General features: G+C 40.2%; 1 long non-coding RNA gene across 1 annotated transcript in view; it reads left to right on the plus strand.

The window, feature by feature from the left end:
- The window catches only part of LOC309594521, a 79,231-nt gene that overhangs the window by 24,034 nt on the left and 42,667 nt on the right, over positions 1-12,530 (plus strand). Inside the window, exon 2 of the long non-coding RNA XR_014229068.1 lies at positions 6,081-6,166. This is a non-coding gene — a long non-coding RNA (uncharacterized lncRNA). The remainder of the gene's footprint in view (positions 1-6,080; positions 6,167-12,530) is intronic.

Below are 12,530 nucleotides of genomic sequence, written 5' to 3' on the forward strand. Positions count from 1 at the left end.
TGCCGTACTTCATTACGACTCCTATACTGGGTGCTATCCCCTCGGTCTGACAAGAGAGGCTGCCAGGTTTAGATTGCAGGATACAGTACATCCAGAAGGCAGACTTCAGGATGCAGGTCACAGCTTATGTTGAGGTGGCATTCATTGTTGGGGTGGCAAGAAACTCACTGCTGTGCAGAAGGCAAGGGTGCTAGATACTAATAGTTGTCTTCCAAATGACTTGCATGTATTTCAGAAGTGGTCTGGAACTTTAGATATTTAGATTTGAACACATCATTAAGTAGGTTTTTTTTTAGGTAATGCAGAGCTATTCTTTCAGATGTTGTCATTAAAGATATGGATTTATTGAATTCTGGTACTCACAGCTAGAAACCAGTCTGAAAAACTTAGTCCTTACTTTCTGGGTTGTCTTCACAGACTCAAATCTGGGAACACAAATGTTAAAGGACCTCCTTTAGTTGGTCTGAACTTAGTTTCAAACAGTATCTCTGAAACACTTTCTGAATACCTCCTTCACACGTTGAAATTATGACGGTTGTTTTCATGCTGTGCTTAACTCTTTTTGAGCTTAATATTTCTGAAGCTTTTAATATCTTGTTCAAAGGAGATTTCCATTTATAAGAGCTTCTACTCTAGAGTGCATGTAAAAGTTCTTGTTTCAACATAGCCACATACACCTGCATTTCAGAGGCGGTGTGTACAGACATTGGAAAGCTTGGACACTTCGAAAATGTCACTTCACTTGGAAACAGCTTCTAAATGATGCCCTGCTTTTAAAGGAGGCATAAGAAATGGTCTGAAGCAAAGGGAACATTTCTGGGATTTGCTGTCCAGAGTCAGGTGCTTAGGGAGTGGACAGAAGTGGTATACAAGCCCTAAATAATTTGGGCATCCATTTTAATTGTCCTGTTCAGCAATGCTGTCTTAGAATTTGCTACACTTTCATTAAATAGCTTTTATCATAAAACTATAGTTAGCTCATAACAAAACACAGATTCTTTAATCATTAAAGTTGGGGGGGTACATTTTTGTTTGGGTTTTAAGTTGATAGTTTTTAAAGTAACTTAATTTTTTTTTTTTCCTTTTCAAAAGCTGTTGGTCAAAACCAACCAACCGCTCTCCCACCCCAGTCTGCCTGGGCTCTCTGAGAGGCCATCCCCCAGCTGACTCTGTGAGACCTGTGTCTTTAGTGAGTGAGGACCGATGAGGATTTTTATATCACATTTCTAGCAGACTTCTTGTCTTGAGTGCTGGCTACAGTAAGTACATGTGAGTCAGCAGCTCTGTCCACGTACCCTCCGAAAGTCTGATACAGAACCTGGGCTGATCTACCTGTGATCTGTCCGGTACAGTACTTGCCCGAGCTGAGCGTTTGTATTTGAAATGTTATTTAACTAAGCTTTGTAAAACAGTAGTTAGGAAACAATTCTGTACATCCAGAATGTTTAGATGTTAAATCAAGCTGGTGTTCAAAGTAGTTAAATGCAGCTTTGATGTAAATTACTTTAAGTGAACATAGCAGTAGCTTCACATCCGTAGAACAATTTAAGTTTTGTAGCTTTTTTTACCTGTGCCCCAATTTTGTTAAACAACTGAGGGTAATCCTGCGAGGCCCTTTTGACTTCAGTCTGTTTTACTGCATGAAAATGTCATTCAGAGTGCTGGAAAAATAGTTTGATAATGTTTTCTAAGGCTTTGAAGAGACTTCTGATGTCTTGAGTCTTTATTACACTAGAGGTCAGTGTATGACGGGAGCTTCTGCGAGGTGGTATAGAGTTTCTTGCAGAATCCTATTTTGTCAAATTTGAAACCAGATTCTAAGAGAAAATGTAGCCTACTACTGTGGAAAAATCTTCACGTTAACATGTCTTATGACTTTCTTGGCTAAAGGGCTTTTTTGAGCTTCCTGCTTTTAATTCTCCTTGCTTAAGGAGTATTTGGCAAGTATCAATAACAGCACTTTAATGTGGTAAGCATGAATATGCTCACTCAATTGTTCCAACGTGCACCTCAGCCATTCATCTTGCATTGCAATAACGTGACTTTTTGGTTCAGATATATTTCTATATGCCATGCTATTTATAGGAGTCATCCTGAACTTGTGTGCTGTACTTACTAAGGGCATGGTGGGAGAACGGCACATGCACCTATTATTCTTAGTGCAGCTCTCAGCTTCCTGGGCACTGAGCTGGTAACTTTCAGGGGAATGGCTTCAGTTTGGGGAGTTGAGGGAAGCATAGTCAGGCGTGATTCTCTCATGGTAACTTGTAGAGATTGTCTCCTCAGCACTTCTTCTTCAGTTCTCCAGAAAAGTAATTTCTTTAAACACCTGGAATGTGCAAAAGCAGATTGTTTCTGAAAACATCATTGGGCAGGGGGACTAGAACAGATGGTCAAACTACGACAGTGTTATGTGAGGTCAAATGGGAGAGAAATGCACTGAAGGAGAGTCCTGCTGACTGGAGCAGATTACATCACAAATGACAATTTAAGTAAGATGGTGGAATAGGAAAAAATAACAGCAGGGTGGATTTGAACTCTTGAATGTGTTTTCTAAGAGAACTGGCTACAAGCAAAAGTGCCTGTATCCTGTTACTTTTGTGTAGGGTTTTTCCGAAATGCCTGGAAAACAAGAAAAAAAGGAACATGGGATGTTAAGAGTTTACAGGCCAGGGGTGGGGTCACTGTAAAAGCATAACCACCAGTCTGAAAATCTCCTTTGCACTTGGCTGCTGCCCAGTATATTTTGTTACATGCCTTTGGAGCATTAAGAAGGATGACACCTCAGCTGAGATAGTGTGAAGGAGGTGTTAGACCCTGGTTTAATTGAACTCTCTGTGAGGATTACTGGCTTCACAGGAAAGTTGCTGCACTCCTCTTCCTTTTTCCCAGGTTTTTCGAGGCTGCATTTTTTTTATGAATGAAGAAATAAGAAGAAATAAGAAATGAAGATGTACCAAGGCTTTGCAGAATGGGCCCTTATCAAAATATCTTTACGTTTTGTGGTGTCAGGCTTCATTGGGTTGGGTTTGAAGAGCCTGAGAAGAGGATGGCTTTTCAGAACTGATGTGATATAAGTCATGAAGCAATAAATAAAACATCCTAAACATTTCTTTCCTTTTCCTGTCCTTTTGACCCTGCAGGGATGCAACCTTGTTTCTTTAGAAGTCTGTTCTGCATGTAAGAGCTCCAGAACTACGAGGGTTCTTAAAGAAGAGAAGCTGTTGTAGCTCTCCTGTAGCCAGCCTAGTGAATAACCTTGATGGGTTGCTGCAGATTCTTGCAGAGCAGCTATATTTCTGTCTGCTGTGCACATAGTGACAGTCTTTCCTGGTTCAGCTTTCAGGTGTTAAATTAGGCCAAATATTGATGTTATCTGCATCCAGAAGAATCTTTGTCTCGAAAAACTGGAAGTTTGAGTATTCTCCTGGATTAAAAATGATGGATCTTTGTGGCTAAGCAGAAGCAATTACCCACTAGCCCCTCTTTCTAGTTCATAATATCAAGTATCCAAATAATATTTTGATGTCTGTCTTTCCTGTGTGATGTACTGACCGATTCCAGGATCTGTCTATTGTGTAATAACGCCAAGTCCATCAAAAAGGCAAGAATTAATATTTGGAGTGTCTTTTCCTGCTTTTGTTCTAAACTGTCAAAATGCGGGAGTTATCAGATATATGGTTCAAGTGGATTGCCAGACACTTCTCACATGAACTGGAGAGCGCGCGCAAAAATTGCAGCCAAGGCCAATCTTTAAGAGGTTGGCATTCAATTGCCAGTTCTCGCATTTTGATTTCAATCTCAAATGTTCCCTGGTAGGTGCTCTGTATTTCTTAGGCCTTGTGTTTGTCTCATCGTGTGTTCTTGCCAGAACTTCTTGTAAGACTTCTGACGCTAACAAGCATGTGTAGAATATAGTTACATAAGGAAATATAAAAAAAAAACCCCAAACTTCTGTCAAGATAGTTCAACTCACACCAGATATTTAAGGTTCATTTAAAGGCATAGACTTTGACAGGCTTCAAAGCTGCAGGCCTTCAAAACTGCAACACTGCCGTCTTTTCTGTCTTATTCCAACATAAAAATGTAGCCTTTGCCAAATCAGAAGAAATAATGAAATATGCTAGTGGGATAGTGGCAGTGCACACCAGGTTTAATGCATGCTGTGCATGCAATGCCACCTCTTCCCACCTCACAGTGGTTTCCAGGAAACTCGTGAAGTAGTTGACTGAAAATATAGCTGGATTTCAATTCCTTGGCTTTTCTGTCTTTTTAAAATGTTAATATGTAAAAAGGAAGAAGGTAGGAACAGTAGAAGTATTCAGGCAGCCCTAAGGCTGAGTAGCAAGAAGGAATTCGGTAACTGACTATGTGGCGGTGGAGGAATTAGTTTGTCTTTCTTTCAACTACCCCTTGCCAACCACCGTTGAGTTCCTCAACTTTTCTACCAGGCTGGAATGAATCCCCACTCATTTACCCTTCCAAAGCGCAGGAATGCCCATTTGAGGTGAATGCAAGTTGGAAACGGGAAAACAATAGCATGTGGTTTACCATATTCTGGGAACTTTATGCTAGTTTCCTGCCTGAAATACAAAGATACATGTGGGTAGACTGTAAAAACTGGCTTAGTTAAAATGTGTGAACAGCTGCCTAACATTAGGGAGAAAACTGAATTGCTGCCGTATCTGTTCCCCTGGACTCTAAGGTAGTCTATGTTTGGGGATTTGTTTGTCTTCTAAAATCAGAATTTTTCCTAACTGGGACAAAATTCCTGTCTTGTCTGTCTTTCTGTCTTTTCAATGAATTATTTTTGTTTTGACCTCTTCTCTAGATGCTGTTATTAGTGTCTGACATGTTCAGCAGCTGCAGTGGAAGCAGAGCAGTGACCTGACTGCTCTTAACAGTTGTTGCTCTGATCACTTAGGATATCATGACTTCATTTTGTGCCTCTTAATAGATTAAAAAAGGAAGTTTAAAAAAGCAGCAGTGAAAGTGAAAGCAGTATATTTGGTACCTAAAAATATGTGTAGGTGAGCTGAACCTTACCCAGCAAGAGTAAAAATGTTGTTTTAGCTCCCAGCTATATTACACGAGGGAGACAATAATCAGTTCAACAGCACAGACTGTTTCACGGAGTTCAGGTCTGTATTGGAGAAATCTTTACTGCTCTGTGGAAAGTAACAACTGCATTGGTGGTACAGAATAGAGTAACAAGTCCGGAATAGCTGATTATTGTGAGTTTTTATGAGTTTAGGCGATCAGCATCCTTAAGGACAGTGTGGGACTGGGATAATTCAGCTAGTTTGAAACAACTAACTTGGATACTGCATCAACATGAATCTCAGCACAGGCTAAATCACCCTGTGGGAAAGCAATTAGTGTTACAGGCAGAGACAGAGGTGTTTTGTATTTGCCAAAGAAGAAAATAAAAGCAGTTGTGGTTCAAGGTGTGGGGATGAAAAATCAGGCCAGGTGGCAGGTATTGCCTGCAGAGCTGGACTTGCTTGATAAGTCAAGTGCTCTCCCCTGGGAGAAGTCTCAGGTCTGTCTCCTGATTGCTGTGGTTCTAGGAAGAGAGCTGGCTCTTCCAGATGCATCCACTGATGTTTAAAGATTTTGAGGGTAATAGTCTTTTGGTAGATGCTGCTGTTTTGTTCTTGTCTTCAGTGCTGCCTGACCTTATTGAAAGGTGTGATACAGACTACTTTCTGTGAGGTGGTTAAGTGAAAGTTCGTCATTTCTAGAGAAATTGGTAGTTCAAGAATGTGTTTCATGTTAAAGGCTCAGACTGTAGTAACGGAAGGGTCAAGTTCCTCGGGGTTCCTAGCCAGCTTGCAAGACCTCTCTTTCCCTGTGAGTATAGCATCAATAGCTGGGCTTTGGAAAGTGCTGTTGCTTGTGGTGATGATCTTTTCTATATAAATGGGCAAAGTAGTAATATACTCTAAGCTGCTTCATTCCCTGTAGTCAATCAGGTCATCCCCTTTGTGCAACTGCCTGGTAGTTCTGAAGTTGTTTTCATACCCTGGGATGTGCATTTGTGGTTCTTACCCATACTTTTTTGTGTTTATTTCTTGTAGGAGAGCTGCCTTTTGGATTGTGAGCCACTTGGACATGTTGATGCAGATCTACCTAGAGGGTCAGGCCTGGATGGTTGGGATTTAAGGTGAGCCTATGCTGAAAAATAGATGCAGATGTGAACCAAGAACTATGAGTTGTTGTTTTTCTTGTTTGTTTTCTGGAGTTGTTTGTATCAAACATTTAAAGAACAATCTGTGTGTGCCTCCTAGTACATATGTAGCATTAATAAAATGCAGTGGTATAGTAGTTAAGATCCCAGAGTAGCCTTTAGGAACTGCAGAAAAGCTGGATGATATTTAAATACCTAGGAGATGCTGATGCTGCTTTAAGAAGAAATGTTATTCAATGTGAAAGCGACAATAAGAGTTCCCAAAACTTCATCTCGGTATGCACTGAGAGGCAGCAGGCAGCTGAGATGGATCCCCTGTTCCAGCTTTTCTATCATTCCCTCTTCCAATTGTTGTATAACAAAACAGCTTCAGCCATTCTAGACTATGGACAATTCCTTCAAATGGAACATTTTAATTAATTACAGGAATTACATTAATTAATAATTAATTACATTAATTAATAATAATTAATTACATTAATTAATTAATTTCATGTTGCCCACTCTTCATTTTGCAGACTTGTGGTGATAAATTTGCAGTTTAGATTTGATAGTTTTTTTTCAGTTCTTGGCTGTGGGAAAGCATTTCCCTAAGCAAACACAAACCAAGAACAAAAGGGACCTGTTTGTGTGTGTAAGTTTGTATAGCAGTTTTTGCCAGTCCCATAAAGGCAGAACTCCCATAACTTGTGTAGTGCATGGGATTACTCTTGTTCTTGAAGAATTGTGTAATTTTTGTGAGCGGAGAGATGTGATTTCTTGGACATGATCAGGAAGATCTCACTGGTTTGTATCAGCAAAATAATATATAGATGGTCTATCTTTTAACTTCCCTAAAACAGAACTGGTGTCTAATTCTGGCCATACTGCCTGGAAAGAGCTGTCGTCCTACTAGTCCACATGTAGCCTATGTTTTTTCTTGGAGGTATGGTAGGCACTGTTCCAGTTGTTGCTCCAAAATTATGTGAGAACTGTTTTCCTTGCAATTTGCCATAGCTTCTGAAGGCTGGGGGAATACAGTGTAAAGAGTGGAAGTTTGAATAAAAGCCTATTTTGCTGGTTTTAACATCCTATTTAAAAAAAAAAAAGTGGGGGACTGGGGACAGTGCTTACTCTTACATGTGCCTGAGAGCTTGAAAAGTTGGAAGGGCTTGCAGTAGAAAAGTGAAACCTAACCTTGATTCCTGAAGATTTGGGTTTGGAGCATGGTCATGAAAAAAATGGATTGAATCTCGACAATTCTGAATTAAAGTATTTGTGTAAAGTCTCTTCCAAAAATGTTTAGAGCAAGCATAGTCACATCATAGTTATTAGCTGTATACTTTCTGTGCTGTGAATAATTTAATGAAGGTCAGCAGAAGTAGCCTGTTCTTGCAAGACTAAAGCAGGTACTGAAAATTATGTGAACAGTCCTGTGAACTTAGGTTTTTAAGGGTAATATGTACTTAAATGACTTCTCCCAGCGAAGACTCAAGTAAGTCAAGCCTCCAGAGAATTTCTTGCTGAACTTGCTTCTTAGTATATACCATCATAAAATGGTTGTAGCCTTCAGAAGATGATGCTATCAGACCATGTGAATGGGTGTTCTGGCTGTATTTAAAAAACAAATCAATAACTAAAATCCACGAGGATTATTTTAGTAGACAATTTAAACAACCAGAGATTGTTAACAGCACACAATTTACAGACTTAACGTGATTAAGATAAGATACAGCTTGAGAAGGTCTGATAACTAAACCACAGGTATTTGGATATATAATCTTTAGATGAACATGTTTAACTTTTTCCACAGTATCTTGCAACACTGTGCAGTATTTACTGTACCCATAACTGGCTTATAATATATATTCAGTAAGCAATTACATGGACTCCAGATTATCAGACCATAAAATGATGGAAGAAAATTGGTGATCCCTGGAGGTCATGACGTAGCTTTCTACTTTGTTGCTGAAGTTGCATCTGGGTAAGACTGTCCAGTTGACTTCAACGTGCAGAGCACGATCAGATGAGTCACTTACACTCTCTTTTCATATCATGCCAATAGACACAGTTATGAACAGGTATTTTGTTTTTTTGTTTTTTTTTTAATTTACAGTGTGTTGGCTTTGCTAGCTGCATACCATTTATCATGTACTACCTGTATTGTGTAACTTCCACAAAAGACAGCAAAGGCTTCATGTGCAAGTTCACGTGCTGTCTTGTTGGATACTTTAGCAGCCCTGCTTATATATGAAGAAACATATAGTGTTCCTTCTAATACTAGTTTATTTTTAATTACAGAAATTTCAGCCAACTCTTGCTGTCTAGTGTAGCTTGTAAAACAGTAAATTGTTTCATTTCTGCTGTCTAGGTTAGAACTGAAACATTGGTGCTGCCCGGTTTTTAGAAATCCCCTGTCAGTGCAGCAGTATCCTTTGGGTTAATGTCACACGTTAAATATCTGTGCTATGTTCTCTCTAACCTAGCTGGAAACTTCATCCTCTCCCTGCTGAGGAAAAAGGCAAAAACATTTATTTCCTATTTATTTTCTCAGATGTCAGTAAGATTCTTCCCTTCTACTATGGTTTCAATTCAACTACCTTTCTGAATACTTTGTAAGCTGAAAAAATTAATGCTTGTGCTGTTTTAAAATAATGCTGTGCAGTACCTCACAATCTCTTGCTAACTCAGAAAATTTTTTTTTTTGCCGTTTTGAGAAGAGCTTGCTTGAACTTTTGTGCTTTACTGCTACAGAACAGTAGTACTAGACTTCTTGCAAAAGCCAAGCTTACAGGGAATATCCTATTGAAAGTGGTTTGCTCTTATACAATGTATGATAATGCTTTTGTTAAAATGTGTCTGTTTGGCATAGTAGCTGTTGTGCCTAATGTTCTCTGGCAATATTACTCGTGCTCAGTTTGCCTGAGGATGGAAGTGTTAGTGTGAGATTAACGTGGTGTCTTGTGCAGAGAGTTGAGGTCCTCAGTTGTGCTTAAAAGTGTACCGGCTCTTCACTTTCTACCGTGTTGGTAAGGACTGGTCTTTTGCTATTTTCTCCATACAGCTCTTCTCAGGCTTTGAGATTGCACTACTTGAAGGCATGCTCAAAACTTTGATGTTTGTTGTGGATTTTTTTTGTTTGTTTGTTTAGAGCATTGGGAATTTTTAGTAAAGATGTTGCCAGGTGAAAAAGGGTGGGATAGGGAGAGTGCAAAAGCATATTCCTTACTGCTGCATCTTTCCTCAAATTGATAATTATTGGTAAGAAAGGAAGCTATGCCCAGTGCCACTCCCAGAAGTTTAACATGCGTCTCTGCACATAGCCTGGGCTGTTGCCACGTGTCTTTAGCTATTTATTATGGTGCCCTGGTTTCAGCTGGGATAGAGTTAACTTTCTTCTCAGTAGCTGGTATAGTGCTGTGTTTTGGATTTAGGATGAGAATAATGTTGATAACACACTGATGTTTTGGTTCTTGCTGAGTAGAGTTTACGCTGGTCAAGGACTTTTGCTCTGTCAGGTGCACAAGAAGCTGGGAGGGGGCACAGCTGGCGGGCGGTGCTGACCCAGACTGGCCCAAGGGCTATTCCATACCATGTGACGTCATGCTCAGTATATAAGCTGGGGGAAGAAGAAGGAACAGGGGGGGACATTCGTCGTGATGGTGTTTGTCTTCCTAAGTGACTGTTGCACGTGATGGAGCCCTGCTTTCCTGGAGATGGCTGAACACCTGCCTGCCCATGGGAAGTCGTGAATGAATTCCTAGCTTTGCTTTGCTTGTGCGCGTGGCTTTTGCTTTGCCTATTAAACTGTCGTTACCTCAACCCATGAGTTTTCTCACTTTCACCCTTCTGATTCTCTCCCTCATCCCACCAGGGGGGAGTGAAGAGCGGTGGTGTGGTGCTTAGTTGCCAGCTGGGGTTATACCACGACATATGGTCAACAAACATTTGGGAGTTGTAAACTTTGGATGAAACCACTAATCCATTCAGTCTGATATCCTTTCTGACACTGTGTGCTTCTTTCTGTAGTAAGGCTTTTGACAAGCAGCCTGTCCACCTGGGTAATTTCTTCCTAATTTCCGTTCAGTGAAAGATTTCGGGTTTGTTTCTAGGATCTGAATTACTTATGCCTCTTTCCAAAGGTTTTATTGCAGTGTCCTACTGAAAATGTCAGAAATTTTCATCTTTAGGAATCTTTTGTTTCCCCCAAACTGTAATGACTCAAGAGTGTTGGTGGGAAGCCATGCAAAGCAAGAGAAGGTCAAGAAATCTGAGAAGTGATGACTCAATTGTACTGCTTTTGCTAATTTCTTTGAATTGTGGATTCTAACTTCATTAGTGGCTCTACAAACCTTGGTGTTTGAGACTTGCAACTGATACCTTTTCTAAAAACAGAGGAGGGGAGGAGAGGGAGCACTCTGTTTATTTCAACAACCACAAGCAACACTTCCAAAATACACTTGTGGTTGTATCGCAGAGTTATGAATCTTAGGTTATCTAGTGGTGACTAACATGGTGAGACAGTAGCCTAATATGTCCATGCTTTATTTAGAAAAGGTAGTTCTTATCGGAGACAAGGAACAGCAGTGTTTCATTCACTGTGTTTGCTGAATTCCTAAGTACAGATATCAAATCTGTCGGCAGTTCACGCTGCAAGATAGAGAAACTCACCTTTCAGGGTCTGACCGCAACTTCTTAAGGATTTTCCAGTACAGAAAGAAACAAACTCCTCTCCCCTTCCAACCTCTCTCCTTCCAAATGCACTTTTTAGGCTGTCTTGTGGCTTGATCAAAGTTAACAAAGGGTTGTGATATCTCTTGGTCAGACAGATTTTTTCATTTACATCGTGGTGAATTTTTTTAACACTGTATTATCTCACTGGAGTGATGGTTCACAAATAGATTGAACAGCTTTCTAAATTGTTCAGGCAGAGCCTAGATTATAGCAGCCGTTACCTTTAGAGAACCCTACAGGTTAAGAAAAATTACTTTTTCCTCACTGCACAGTTTAACCTGTAGAGTCCGGGTGTGTGTCTTCAGTACCACGGTGATCTTTTACTGTTCTGCCTATTTAAAAATAAAATGGAAGAGCAAATCCTCCCTGGCAAACCTGGAGATCCTCGGTTTTGGGGGTATATACAGTTTGCATTGAAGATGAGCTGGGTTGGAGGGCATAGGCTTTGACAGAAAACATATGGCTTTATTCCCATAGACAGACAGAGCAGCCGAACTGGGGATTACCCAAGTCTGTGGGACCGTCCTCCCGGACTTGCCACCTTCTCATCGATGCATTTGGCCCTGTGGCAATAACACCAACTATAATACACATCTGATACTGAAAGAATGAACAGTTTGTTCTAGAAAGACAAAAAGTGGTGGTGGTGGTGGTTTTTTTTTTTGTGTGTGTGTGTGTTGGGTTTTTTGGGGCTTTTTTTTAAGAAAAATAAAAAAAAAATCCTCTGTGGGTCATTTTAGGCTCTCACAGAAACTTGAATATGCTAAATGAGTGTGGTTCCCTAGCTTGAGCCAATAGGGATGGCCAGGCACAGGCAACACTTTTATCCCACGAGAGGGAGGAGGGGTGAATGAGCCAGAAGATATAAGCTGAAACAAAGCCATGCTGTCCTTCTGAGTCATTCGCATACACTGGATGGGTAAGGCTTCCTGCTTCCTGGGACACAGAAGTGGGGTCATGATTCTAACAATGGATGCTGGTAAGTCACTTTTTATTACATTTGTCTGTCTTTTTTTTTCTGGGAAGTCTCTTCTTCCCCCCGCATCTGAAAAGAAGATATCTGTAAACTGGGAAGCTGAATTGTTAAATAAGTACATGCTTACTCCAGACTTCCCAAGCTGTGTGCACTTTACTGTGTGTTTCACTGGTGTTATTTCTTGACTGTTAACTCATTGAAGCGCTTATCCTCTCTTGCAATGCAAGACCTTGGTATTAAAAGTGTGTCTGTTAATTTGTACTTCTGTCTTAGTTAGGACAGAATCTGTGGTCTGAGAAGTGCATGATGTCTCACTCTCTTTGATAATAGAGGTGATAGTCTCTCGAAGATAAGTGCTAGATCTTACACTTGCTGTAAAGAGCTAGTGATGAACTAATGTATTGGCTGTGCCCTCTTCTCCCCAATACAAAATTTCTGTAGGAAGAGGGAGAAATTGCTGCATTTCTGTGGTAGTCAGTTCTGCTTTGTGTGTTTATAGCCAAGGAAGTCTATGTGAAAAGAGCACATGCAGGATTTTTTTTTTCCAAAATTAGGTGTGAAAGTGAAATCTTTAGCATAGTTCCCTGTGTGATAGGGAGAATGAATGCAAACAGTAAGATGTAGAGTGGCTTCTATAAAAGAAACAAGCAA

The sequence above is a fragment of the Platalea leucorodia genome, assembly GCF_965183815.1.
Source record: "Platalea leucorodia genome assembly, chromosome: 1".
NCBI lineage: Eukaryota > Metazoa > Chordata > Aves > Pelecaniformes > Threskiornithidae > Platalea > Platalea leucorodia.